Raw genomic sequence first — 15,019 nt, 5'->3', positions numbered from 1 at the left:
TTCTAAAATAGTTTGACTCAAGAAATAGATTAAATTAAATTATGTATCCGTTATGATCCGATTAGATTATGCATTAATCATACATATTTATCAATCTTCGAACCTAATTATAATTTTTTCTTTTTTGTGATATATTTTTACCTCTTAATTCGAATTCGTGGGAGGAGGAGGAGGGAACATTTTGGTCCCCTTTAGAATTTAGAAGTTATTGGGCCATTGGGCCTAGAACTATGGTCCGTAAATGTTGGGAGAAATTCAAAAATAGCCAGATTTATAACTGGTCGTTTAAAAATAGCCCAGTTTCAAAAGTAATCGAAATTTAGTTACTTTTCATGTAAAGATAAATCTGAGCGAAAACACTGTTCAAAACCCAGAAAATATGCCAGTATACTATGTTGGAGTTCCAACATAAGTATATTTGAACTCCAGCATATTATACTGGAGTTCCAACATAAGTATGCTGGAACTCCAGCATAATATGATGGAACTCCAGCATAATATACTGGAGTTCCAACAAGTATACTGGTCCAGCATAATATACTGGAGTTTGGAGCACCGGTGCTCCAGTCTCCGGTATATTATACTGGAGCCAGCAAAGTATATCAGTCCAGCATAATATGTTGGAGTTCATATACAGGTGCACCGAACTCCAGTATATTATGCTGGATCCGTCTTCTGTTATAGCAAAATAGTGGCTATTTTTTATTGACTTGGTAAACGCTGGCTATTTTTGAATGACCAGTCCGAAAACTGGCTATACCGTGCTATTTTTACGTAAATGTTTTGGGATTTTTACACAAATAGCTGGTCATATTCAGTTCAATTTTTTTAGCAGATTATGCATTGATTATACACAATTATACATATATAATACATAAATTATGTATATATTATACCTCCATCATTACTTCTAGTTTAAGTTGTTGGGTGGACGGTTATTTGAGTTAATTCTTCAAATTTATTTTCTCGGGTTGAATATCTCATAAGCCCAATCCAACTGATTAAGAAATAATTTTCAATCTTTTTTACTTCATTTATTTCTTTATTTTGATTTTTGAATTGAACATTTAAATAGTCAACATAATAATTGCTATGTCTTGGCAAAACAAAAAGACTTATTGGTTATTTCAGTTCGGAAAAGGTCCAAATACCCCCCTGAATTTTATGATAAAGTCTACAAATAATTCTCATTAGAAGTTTGGCCCATTATCCACCTTGCCGTGACACTCTTGGCTCGGAAACCTCTTTAATTTTAAATGGCTGCCACAGTGGATAAGTTATCCACTCATAATTTAACATATGAAATTTTAATTTACACCCAACCAGATTTAATTAACCAACCCATTAACCATTACCCGATCCGAATTTTCAAAATTATCTTTTTCCCTACTAACAAGTGGCATCCGCTCTAACTTGCATATACCTCACTATTCCACCAAATACCTAAATAATAGCTAAACATAACAATGTTTGCTGGAATTTCCTATTTAATGATCTTGTCAAATCTGGAAAAACAAAAATCAATTAAAAAAACTCGATAAAGTTTTATCATGAGCTAAGAAATATATTAATCAAAAGAAGTTGACGAATATACGTATAAAAAATTTATCCTTCACTCTCAGAACAGTACATAAATACTGCAGCGACTTGTGTCTCTTTACGTGGAAAAAGGTCCAACATTGTCCTTTCGAAATTACTTAATTCATACTAATAGCGTGTTTGACCAAGCTTCTTTTGAGGCAAAAGCACTTTTTTTGGTCAAAAATATTTTTTTCTAAAATTAAGGTGTTTGGCCAAGCTTTTGAAAGGAAAAAAAATGTTTTTGGGGAGAAGCAGAAGCAGTTTTGGAGAAGCAGAAAAAAGTAGCTTCTCTCCAAAAGCACTTTTGAGAAAAATACACTTAGAAGCAGTTTTTAAAGCTTGGTCAAACACTAATTGATACTCAGAAGTGCTTTTCAAAGTAATTAGTCAAACATAAACTGTTTTTCACCAAAAGTACTTTTGAAAAAAAGCACTTTTCAGCCAAACAGCCTATAACATTTTTGGTTCACTCGTATATTATTAGCAAATTCTTTTGTACTTGTCCTTGTCATTAGCAAAAGTAGTAACTCCAACATGAAATAGGAGACTTCGAGCCCGTTTGGACATAAGAAATGTTTTCCTTTTTCTCAATTTTTTTTTTATTTTTTTTCGAAATTAGTGTTTCTTCATAAAATTTTAAATTTTCACTTGAATATGCATTTTGAAAAACTCTAAAAACCTATTTTTTAAAATTTTCACTCAAATCACACACAAAACTTCAAAAACAACCCAAAATTATATTCATGTCCAAACACAACTCTAATTTCACTTGAAAAAAGATTTCACCTTTTTTTGGAATTATACAATTCTTATGTCTGAACACCCACTTCATGTTCGAATTCTCCGAAAAGCAAATAAGGTATTAGAGGTGAATTCAAATATAGCTAGATTTACAAGTGGTAATTGAAAAATAGTCATAGTTTCAAAAGTAATTGAAATTTAGCCACTTTTCATATAAAGATAAATCTGAACGAAAACACTATTCAAAATCCGGAAAATATTCCAGCATAATATATTGGAGTTCCAGTATAATATACTGAAGTTCCAGCATAATATACTGGTCCAACATAATATGTTAGAAGTGTTGGAATTTGAACTTACGTTAATTAGTTATAGCCTAAAAGGATAGTGACGTGGCCCAAGTGGTGGATAAATAAAAGGCCTAATATTAAATATTGTGTGTGTGGATAAGTGAGGCCCAATAACTATTGACCTGATCGTAGGCACTCTTTATAAATAGAGGTCACCCCTCCTTTTCCTATCTATTAGAAAACCCTAGTGTATTCTGCCTCTTGAATACGTGGTAACGGTTCTCCGGGCTGTGAGAGTGAGTAGCTAGTGGATCGTGAAAGTTGGTCTCAGGCTTAATCGCTGTTTGTTGTCACAATTATATCCATGGAGTTTAACGGTACGCTTCCTTAAACTCTGACTCTAGATTGATTCTACAATTGTGTCTTAATCTCTGCTATGACTGTGATTTAATAATATTAAAGTTAGTATGAGAGCCACCATAGTTAGGGATTACGATCATGAATTAATTTTGGGTTTTAACGGAAAAGCAATTGTTGTGAACTTGGACGATGGTATGATATTCTTTTTCACCAAAGTTTTTCCATCGCCGCACGTTGGTAACTGTTTTAGCCTAATGTATTAGAGGCGGCGGAGGAAACAAAATCACTTTCTTTGTTAAAGGAATTCTAATTATGTGTGTGGCCTTTATGATAGGATTAAAATAAATTAATCCATATGTTTTGGCTGGTGAAAGTCGATGGCGACAGAAGACAATATGATGATTTCTTTTGTATTGTACATACTTCTTATCCTAGGGCATGTTCTTTATTATTATAATATTTTTATTTTTTAATTTATGGTTCAACGTTTGGTTTAGGACATGACTGTAGTATTTGTTATAGAAATAGTATGATCCCTAATCAAGGATCTTATTATTACTGCCACTTCGATCGTTCACTTTAGCGGCAGATCGTTTAGCTTTTCATTAAAGGAAAAAGAAATTGTTTAGTTGTCTGCATGCTAAACGTAGCAGTTGACTATGTATCCTTAAACCTTCTGCTTTGGTACTTTTATTTCTTCCAATCAGAGAATGAAACTAATAAAGATATATAGAAGAGTTTGAGTATATGGGTGTTTTATCACATGCATTAACATATATAACTAAGAAATTGTGATTAATAAATAGTATCACCAAAGTGGTCTATTTATTTGGAGTCACTGAAAAGTTCTTAATACTACATACATATGAGATCATTTAATACATGGATTGAGAGTTATGATTACTAGATAATTTCCACCAAAGTGGTCTGTTTATTTGAGTCATTAAAATATTCTCAATGTACCATGTCCAAATTATCCTTTACAAGTGTACACTAGTGTTGGAGATTTTCCTTTTGATACTAGTGACGCTATGCTAAGGATAACTTGTTGTAAGAGGAGGTTTTGTGTCTCTTACATAAAGGAAGGACATAATGTATGCCTTGTACTCTTGGATAATAAAGAGGGGGTTTTGTATCTCTTGCCTAAAGGTGAGGATGCAATGAATGCCGTGGACTCCTTATTTTTTAAAGGGGGGAGACAATTGCATCTTATACCCAAAGGAAGGGTGTAAGGAATGTCTTTGGCTATTTTGATTTATATATTCCTGCCCATAATTTCAGCTAATTTTGTGTTGTTTGCTTATACAGTTGTTAACAACACGACTACTCAGTTGAATTCCGTTGAAACTCTAACTAGTAGCAACTACAAGAAGTGGAAACAGGATGTTGAAATAGTGTTAGGCCTGATAGACCTGGACTTTGTATTGATTCAACAGAAACCCGCTGAACCCACAACTACTAGCACTGCTGATGAAAAGGCTAAGTTTGAGAAATGGATGAAGGCTAATAAATTGAGTCTCATGATCATGAAGAGATCTATTTCTGATCACATAATAGGTGTTATTAAGGATAATGGGAATGCAAAAGATTTTTTGAGTGTCATTGGACAGAAATTCCTAGAGTCTGATAAAGTTAAGATAGGTAGCCTGATTGATTCCCTGTTTACCATAAAGTATGACCTTGTAGGTAGTGTCCGTGATCATATTATGAAATTGGTTAACGTTGCTACCAAACTGAACAATTTAGGTGTAACCATTACCAATGATTTTCTTGTACACCAATCTCTAAGGTCCCTTCCTGAGCGGTTTAACCAACTTAAGACAACCTATAATGCATAAAAAGATAAGTGGAGTGGTGATAACCTTATTACTGTTTATGTGGTAGAGAAAGGGACGATCCTGAGTAGTGAACTTTGTTAGTTCGTTTAGATCAGCTGATTATCCCTCTTATAAAAGAAAAGGTGGACCCAAATTTCACAAAAGAAAACATGACCAGTCTCATCATCCAGGTGGTAATAGTGGTAATACTAAAAAGCCTGATGTTAATCAAGGTCAGTCTCATAATCCTCTTGGTCCTCAAGCTATAGTTAAGAAAGAAACCAAATGTTGGGATTGCAAACTAGTAGGTCATAAGAAATCTGGCTGTCCTCTGAAAAAGAAATCAGATAATCTTTTGGCTTTTGTCTGCTTTGAAATTAGTCTTGCTCGGATAGTGGTGTAACTGTTCATGTAACCAATGATTTTCAGGATCTAGTAAGCAGACGAAAGCCAAAAGAGGATGAAGCCAGTGTTGTTGTGGGCAATGGACTCAAAGCAAAAGTAGAGTTTATAGGGACATCTATTTTACCTTTTAAAATAATTCTAGTATTCTTTTAGAAAATACTGTTTTAGTACCGTCTATGAGACGGAAATTGGTTTCGGTTTCCCTTTTGGACAAAGCTGGTTATTTATTTCAACAAAACAATGGTATTATTAAAATTTTCTATGATTCACATGCTATTGTTGATGCCTTTTTAAGTGATGGTCTATATCGCTTGAATGTATTGAATGAAACTTTTTCTGCAATGCATGTTGAAAATATTGCCCACAAAAGGTTTGTTATGAGTAAAACATCTTACCAATTATGTCATAGGCGTCTTGGTCATATTTCTAAAGAAAGAATTGAACCATTGGTAAAGGAAAATATTTTACCTGTTCTTGATCCAAAAGATTTCGAAACTTGTATGGATTGTGTTAAGGGTAAAATGACCAAGGTTAAGAGAAAGGGTTCCACTAGGAGCTCTGAACTCTTAGAAATAATTCATACTGATATTAGTGGACCTTATATACCTACTTTGACCAATCATAAGTATTTTATTACTTTTATTGATGACTTTTCAAGATACTGTTATATATATCTTTTAAAAGAAAAATCTGAAGCACTTGATAAATTTAAAATTTGCTGAAAAACAGCTTGGGAAGTCCATTAAGATAATGAGGTCTGACCGTGGTGGTGAATCAGATACAATTAAATACAACAATTTATCTAAGCTCGAATTCTGAACCCTGAACCAGAGATTCTGGGTTCGATGTCCCCAGCAGAGTCGCCAGAGCTGTCACACCTCCTTTTTCCGCCCCCGCGAGGGTACAAGGGAGTTTTTTCCGATTAAAGGACAATCGAAACGGGATTTATTTATTTATTTCAGAGTCGCCACTTGGGAGATTTAGGGTGTCCCAAGTCACCAATTTTAATCCCGAATCGAGGAAAAGAATGACTCTGTATTACAGTCTGCGCACCAGAAATCCGGATAAGGAATTTTGTTAACCCGGGAGAAGGTGTTAGGCATTCCCGAGTTTCGTGGTTCTAGCACGGTCGCTCAACTGTTGTAATGGCTAAAATATCTGATTTTAATACATGTTCAAAAAAAAACTATAGTGCAATTTTAACTTTTAACCGCTTTTATTGTTATTATTATATTTTAAAGAGTGTGAACATCGTTTAAAAACATGTCTTTGGATTGCGTTACATAAAATGCATCCACGATCCGGAACATATTTTTATTCAATGTTTTGGGATTTGGATTTGGGTCGCATAAATGCGTACCCGTGTTTAAGAATGTATTATTATTATATCGCGCCTAAAGCGATTAGCGCTTTATTACTTTGGGGAAGGCCGTGAAATTTGCTAAATGGCCCATCCCGAAGTTTAAGTAATCAATTGAATTTTTATCGAGGCCCCCGCAATTTGTGTGTTTTATTTAGCGAGGCTCGTCTCATTTATTTTAAATGGACAAATCTTAAAGCGACTACATTTTGCTATTTAAAATTAGTCTCTAAAATGAATAAAGAAAATTCTAATTAATTACGTTTTTTATTTATTTATTATTATTATTAAGAAAACATGACATGCTAATTGCTTGATTAATACAAATATTGATGAAAAAGGAATTTTATTCTTAATTTCGAAATTATAAATAAAATAAAAGCTCAACAACTAATATCCAAAAGAATCAAATATAGCTAGATTAAAACTCAGCATTGTTAAAAAAAATTATTGAGATTAATTATTCACAACCATTTGAAACTTGATTTAACCATAATTACTAAAGCTTATTAGAAAGTTTGTTAGACTTAAACGTTCTTCTAGTCTTGCTTGAACTCAAGTCATGCCTTAATGCCTAATTTACGAAGTTTTAATTTAAATTCATGTCTTAGCTAAATTTAGCTAGTTATTCATGATTAACCTACTGTTGATAATCTTGAAACCTTCATAACTAGTGAATTAACCTGTTTTGCCGAACTGATTCATTAAAGACTAACTTAAGTTATTTTTTTTATTCCAGTTATTATTTAGTAATACATGGAATAGCTTAAATATAATCAACAAAAGGAAACAAAGAAAAACGAAATTAAAACTTCGGAATTTCATTCTTCATATGTATTCATGCTTCATATTTCGGATTACAATAACCAGCTTTTTAGTTGTGTACCGGATCGAAACGACGAACAACGACCAAACAAACAACGAACTTGACGATGAACTCACGACGTACAAGATCTTGACTCGACGAAAAACCCTCGACCAAACGAAGAAGACGGAGGGAAAGGAGCAGCAGCCCGCAGCTGGCCATGGTAGCATCAAGCTTGCTCGTCCATGGCAGAAACGTGAGCAGCAGTGACGAGCAGCTCGACGTGAAGATGGATGGGAAGAAGCAGCGTCGTGGCAGCATCAACATCGCGGCAGCAACAGCGGCGACCATGGCAGTAGCTGTCCGATGACGGGGACGACGGGGAGAAGAAGCAACATCGGCAGAAGCAGCGATGGGGAGGTTGACGATGAAGCAGCTGTCCGTCGAGGGGTGTTTGGACGTAAGGTTTGAGCTGGTCGACGAGCAAAACGCAGCAACAACGTTGCTCGTCAATGGCGGACGGTGGAGGGGTCTGGTTTTCCGGCGCTTGGACTGATCATTTGGAGGATGGTTGCCGGGCAGCCATGGTTGGGAGGGAGGTGAGCTTGAGGAAGAAGAAGAAGATAGGAGAGGGGGGGGCGGATGAGTTTTGGTCTCTTTTAGGGTTTTCCTTTTATTTTTTTGTTTTGTTTTGTGTCTTTGAAATGCAAGATAGGGGTATTGGGTCTTTTGGGTTATGGACTGGGTCGACCCAGTTCGAAATGGACTGGGTCGTAGGGAAGATTGGGCCATTTTTTGGGCTTGTGGCTTGAAATCGAAGAAGAGGCCCAATTCCGACTTTCTTTATATTTTCGCTCTCTTTTCTTCTTTTATTTCTCTAAAACTAAATTATAAAAATACTTAAACTATTATTAAGAACTAAATTAAGTTATAAAAGCGCAAATTAACTCCCGATAACAATTAACGCACAATTAAGTATTAATTAAGCATAAAATTGTATATTTGGACATTAAATGCTAAAAATGCAAACGATGCCTACTTTTGTAATTTTTAATTTTTGTAAAACAAAATTCAATTACTAACAATTGTAGAATTAAATCCTACATGCAAAATGCGACATATTTTTGTATTTTTTTATTAATTTAGCAAATAAACATGCACAGACAAATGCAAATAATTATTCAAAATATCACAAAATTGCACACCAAAGAAAAATCATTTTATTTTTGAATTTTTTCGGAGTAATTCTCATATAGGGCAAAAATCACGTGCTTACAGCTGCCCCTCTTTGCCCGAAGACACGAAGGGTTTTCGTTCAAAGATAAAGCGAGCGATTTTTGCCCATCCGAGTACTCCGTATGAAACATTTTTTGAAAAAGATTTGACCGAACCTTTGCTTCAAAGGTTTTCCTACATATCCTGGGCTAAACAGGAATCAGGTCAATGTAGTTGGGGAAACTTTGGTAGCTGGGACTACCGTTGGACTGCAATGTTACTGTTGTTGCATGCTATTACCACTGCTTACCGATCTCCTTGTTACACCATGCTTAAAAAAAACAAGAAGCTAGGCTAGAGTACAATTTGTTTTTATTGCCTTGCTTCCTTGTCTGCTTGCATTTCTTCCGGTGCTTTTCTTCTTTTGACACATGTACTTGAGTTTGTACTGTGACCTCTTGTTGCAACCTTCTGTTTCCCGGTGCCGGGGATTTTTATTGTTTCCTGCTGGGGATTCCTATTGTAACCCTCTGTTTTATTGTCCTCTGACTTGATCTTGAAATGTATGCCTCTGTTATCTGGGCGGGCTCCCAATTTCAATACTTGAAAATTAAAGACTTGAAATGTATGCCTCTGTTATCTGGGCGGGCTCCCAAGTTCAATGCTTGAAATGTAAAGACTGCAATGTAAGCCTCTGTTGTCTGGGCGGGCTCCCAACTTCGACGCTTGAAATATAAAGACTGAAATGTATGCCTCTGTTATCTGGGCGGGCTCCCAACTTCAATGCTTGAAATGTAAAGACTGAATGTATGCCTCTGTTCTATGGGCGGGCTCCCAACTTCAACAACTGAAATGTAAAGACTGAAATGTATGCCTCTGTTATCTGGGCGGGCTCCCCACATCAACAACAACTTTTAAAAATAAGCGTCATTCCTCTCTTCAGGCGGGCTCCTGACTTCAAATACACAATTTTTAAAATAAACGCCTTTCCTCTCTTCAGGCGGGCTCCTGACTTCAACAACAACTTTGAAAATAAATCGCCATTCCTCTCTTCAGGCGGGCTCCTGACTTCAACCAATACATCGCCATTCCTTTTTTTTAGGTTGGCAAGATTTCAACAACTTTTAAAAATGCCTTTCCTCTCTTCAGGCGGGCTCCTGACTTCAACAACAACTTTGAAAATAATCGTCATTCCTCTCTTCAGGCGTCAAAGTAAACTTAGGAGGAAATGCGTCTCCTATGGGTAAAACTAAACTTAGGAGGAAATGCCTCTCCTATGAGTCAAAGTAAACTTAGGAGGAAATGCGTCTCCTATGGGTAAAACTAAACTTAGGAGGAAATGCCTCTCCTATGGGTGAAACTAAACTTAGGAGGAAATGCCTCTCCTATGGGTGAAACTAAACTAAGGAGGAAATGCGTCTCCTATGGGTAAAAGTAAACGTAGGAGGAAATGCATCTCCTATGGGTGAAACTAAACTTAGGAGGAAATGCCTCTCCCATGGGTAAAAACTAAACTTAGGAGGAAATGCCTCTCCTATGGGTGAAACTAAACTTAGGAGGAAATGCCTCTCCTATGGGTAAAAACAAACTTAGGAGGAAATGCATCTCCTATGGGTGAAACTAAACTTAGGAGGAAATGCCTCTCCTATGGGTGAAACTAAACTAAGGAGGAAATGCGTCTCCTATGGGTAAAAGTAAACGTAGGAGGAAATGCATCTCCTATGGGTGAAACTAAACTTAGGAGGAAATGCCTCTCCCATGGGTAAAAACTAAACTTAGGAGGAAATGTCTCTCCTATGGGTGAAACTAAACTTAGGAGGAAATGCCTCTCCTATGGGTAAAAACAAACTTAGGAGGAAATGCATCTCATATGGGTGAAACTAAACTTAGGAGGAAATGTTTCTCCTATGGGTAAAAACAAACTTAGGAGGAAATGCATCTCCTATGGGTAAAAACAAACTTAGGAGGAAATATTTCTCCTATGGGTGAAACTAAACTTAGGAGGAAATGCCTCTCCTATGGGTGAAACTAAACTTAGGAGGAAATGTCTCTCCTATGGGTAAAACTAAACTTAGGAGGAAATGCGTCTCCTATTAATGAAATCTTCACTTAGGAAGTGCGTCTCCTATGCGTGAACCATTTCCTTCTTCCTGAATTATTTACTTACCTGTGTTGTCTTCCCTCGAAACTGCTGGGGATTATTTTGCTGGGGATGACTTTTCCTTTTCTTCCTTACCCACTCTGGATTGTCCGACCCTCTTGAAACTTGGTCGAGGATGCTTCTACATCTTGATGATCCACTAGGGATAACACTGCTGTGGATAACTCTGCTGAGTAAATATGTTATCTTACTCCTTCCAAAATTACTTCCTTTTGAGTATGATGTTTCATTCCTCTGCAAACTACTTCCCCCTTCTTTTTTTCGTTTTTAAAAAAAAAATTACAAGACTGAATGTATTCCTCTGTTATATGGGCGGGCTTCCAACTTCAACCAACAAATCGCCATTCTGTTCTTCAGGGGGGGCTCCTGACTTCAACCAATAATGTCAAAAATAAAAACGCCATTCTGTTTTTCAGGGGGGCTCCTAATTACTTAAAATTTGAATTGTATTCCCTTATTCTCCTGGTGGGCTCCTGACTGTTGATACTTCCATTGTATTCCCTTATTCTCCAGGTGGGCTCCTGATTGCTGATACTTCAACTGCTCTTCCTTGTTCTCTAGGTGGACGCCTGATTGCTAATGCTCCAACTGCTCTTCCTTGTTTTCCAGGTGGACGCCTGATTGCTAATACTCCAACTGCTCTTCCTTGTTCTCCAGGTGGACGCCTGATTGCTAATACTCCAACTTCTCTTCCTTGTTCTCCAGGTGGACGCCTGATTGCTGGGGATAATACTATTGGGGAAGTCTCCTTTCTTCCCCTCCTTCAAATTCAATTTTTTTTTTCAACACTGCTGGGGATAAAAGTGTTATCTTCTCGGGATAACGTTGTTGAGGATAACGCTGCTGGGGAATTTTATCCCTTCAAGTCGATGATTCATTCTTCTGGAAGCTGCTCGGGATGATAATGGCTTTTTGCTTTTCTGAGCACAAGTGTCATCCCTTTATTCTGTCTGCTGGGGAATACTTCCTCCATTTAAACTTATTATGTTGGGGCAACACTGGTTCAAACACCACTTCCCTTGAGACTGGTGCTATCTTTATTCTTCCTCGAATGGGTACCTGACTTCCAGAAAATTTTCCAAATGAAAGGAAAATTTTCTGCCCCAGTTTGACAGTATCCCTTATGGCATGCATTTCTATCATCAATGCCATTTCCTTTACCTGTTTCAAATCAAACAAAATTTGTTAGTTTAAAACGTGGTGGTTGGTTGTGATACTCCTACTGGGATGGCTTTTCCTTTTCTCCTTCCTTGTTGTGCGCTCCACAACTTGTTGGGGATGATATTATTTGCTGGGGATAATCCCTTTCTGCTGGGGATATCCCTCTTCTTTTGTGGCATAGCTCGGAAACTAGTATTTCCCCGACCTTTTAGTCTAGTATAAATTTCCCTAAATCATGCTCACTGCTCTCCTTGCTTTGTTCAACGGGCCTTGGCCTTGAGGTTTATAACCTTTGATTTCGGCAAGGGTATCCCTCTTGACACTTGTCAATCCTTTTGTCAATTCCCTTTTGCTGGGGATATCTTTTTTTGACACTGGCCTCGCGTTTGTTCCTCGCTGACTATACCACTTGGATGTACTAGTCAGATCTTATCTTGCATAATTGGAAAGCTGATGGCATATTTTGAAGTCAATTCACACTTGTTTTGACCAGACAGACTCTATTGGGGAGTTTTTCTATGAAAGGAAAAAGATAAAAAGGGAACAGAATAAAAGACAAATGAAAAAGATGACTCTGTAACAAAAGAAACTATAAATAAAAACCTATCAAACGCAGACACCGACTCTAATGGTCATGGCATGCATTTGTGGCCTATCTTCCATCGTCAATCGTCTTTCAAGACCTTCAATTGGAAATTCCCCATCTGATTCTCAATCTTATTCGACTTGTAGTGCCCGAAGGGTTTTCACTATCAAGTCTCTCGCATTTTGGTTTTTCTCTCAGCTTTCATCGCCTTATGGTGTCCGTGAATATTTTCACCGATAAGACTCTCTCATTTGTGTCACTTTCCAGCTGGGGATTTGGAGTGTTGCCGGTATGACTCTCTCTGCTGGAGATTAGAGTCCTTTCTGCTGTGGAACAGAATGTTATGTTCGCCGGTAAGACTCTCATTTGTCTGACTTGGCATCTTTTGCAGACTGGTCAGAAGGTCTTTCTTTGGACCGTAACGTGGGTTTTTGGACAGGCTAGAAAGAAAGGGTATTAAAGGCTAAAAAACAAATCAAATTTGGGGTTCAAAATTACAACCTTCGAAATCATATTTGTTTACAACAAACACAACCCTTGACCCAGTTTCTTGCTTGGGGATTATTTACTTATTTTTTATTATTTTTATTACACCATGTACACTATGACCATTGTGGCCATTAAGCACCCTATGACCGAGCCGTGAAGCGCCTACGTATCCTCTTTGAGGAATCAGGTCAAACGTAGTTCCCAATTCCTCTTTTTTCATTTGACTTTCTTTTGTTTTTTTTTGTTATCATTTTTCTTTTCTTTTCTTTTTCGTTTTGTTGTTTTCTTTTCTTTTTTTTTTTCATGTTTTCATGCCATGCTCGCGTTTTCTAGTCGTTTTTACTGATTCCGAACGAGGGGTATGAAAGAAAAATAAGTAAGGCTCAAAAGGGGTAATGAAGGATAAAGTGTTTAGGTAGCAGAACAAAATGCCTTCGTCATTCCAGTCTTCAAAACATGCCGAATGCAAACAACACAACAAACAATAGATTTATAGTCTCTTCCGACGGTGCTGGGCTTGACAATTATGTTAAACAATTGCTTTTCCCTTTGTTATTTCTAAAACATCGTTGGGCGACACTCTCATTATCATGAATGACCCTCACGCCAATTTGGAGAATCTTGATTTTAACGGTTTTCTTTGTGTTTAACTTGCCCCAGTTCCACATGACTCGGGCTTCAAATAATCCCAAACCGTTCTTATTTCCTTTAAATGGTCTGATCGCCTTTCCAGGGTTTTACGATTAACTTTTAAGGTTAGGCCCAAACTGTGTGCGCATGTCATGTCACTAGAATCGGCACTGAACAAAAATGATAAAAGGACCAAACAAAGAGATGACTGGAAATAAAGAAAGACCGGATTTTGTATTAGACTACCGGTGAAATGGTTTAAATAACAAAACAAACAAAACAATCCAGAACAAAATCCTAAAACAAACTGGACAAGACAATATCCGACTTATAACCCTAATAATCCGAACAACATAAATGTCAACAAAATAAGCCACCACAAACTTCTCTCTTGTTAACCAAGGAACAGAGCGTCCTTCCACTTTATCAAGACTGGCATCTTAGCCACTGAGCTTTGCATCGATACTGTCAAGACCATTACCAGCTTCAATATCATCAACATCCGTTGGCAAGTTCTCGAGGGGGCTCGAGTGCACCATGTCACTGTTATTAATCACAACCCGCCCTTCTTGGATCATTTTCTCTACTTCCCTTCTCCAACTATGACAGCTCTCAATGTTGTGCCCTATGACATTGGAGTGGTAGGCGCATCGCGCTGCCGGATCAAAGCTCCTTGCAAGTGGATTTGGAGTACATGCGGGGAGTGGCTCAATCGAGCCAGCATGCTTTAGCCTTTCAAACAGACTTGCATAAGATACTCCGATAAGGGTGAGAGCCTTTCCTCGTTTCAGCAACCTTTCGTTCCTAAATGCTTGATTGGGCCGGAAACCTGATCCGGGGGGCTTCCGGTAGGCTTGTGAGGGTGGATAGGCCTTATGTGGAGCTGGGTATTTTGAAAGTGAAGCCCGTCTTTGGGAATCTCGTGGAGAGAAGTAGCATTGGGGAGGGGAGTAGCGTGGACGAGTGATGGAGCTACTCAGGTAGCTAGGAAAGCTGTCATAAGTGGGCTGGGATGGAGAGTATGGGGGATGGGTAATGCCAGAGTTTGAAAAGCTTGGCGGTGGTGGGGGTGGTGCTTTCCCAGTTATCCATGCCTGATACATGTCTGCCACATGTTGTCTCAGCATTTTCACTTCTTCTACCAACCCGTTGTTCTGTTCGACCAATTGTTGTCGGTCATCAGTACCGACCCACCCTGTTCTGAGGTTCTGTGTCATTTGCTTTGCAGGGAGGAGTTACCACAACCAACCACTTTTCTATATATGAACACATCAAAGGGAAGCCATCACGTTAGTGTCAGGGCATTTGACAGATAATCATATATTAGAGATGCAATGCACCTAAGCAGTTAAACCGTTCTATCAGAGATGCGATGCACTTGCGCTTTCCTTTATTTTTCTTTCTTCCCTTTTTTTTTC

This window comes from Nicotiana tabacum, chromosome 9 (assembly GCF_000715075.1).
Source record: "Nicotiana tabacum cultivar K326 chromosome 9, ASM71507v2, whole genome shotgun sequence".
Lineage (NCBI taxonomy): Eukaryota > Viridiplantae > Streptophyta > Magnoliopsida > Solanales > Solanaceae > Nicotiana > Nicotiana tabacum.
The sequence above is the reverse complement of the archived record's forward strand: the minus strand, read 5'-3'. Positions refer to the sequence as shown.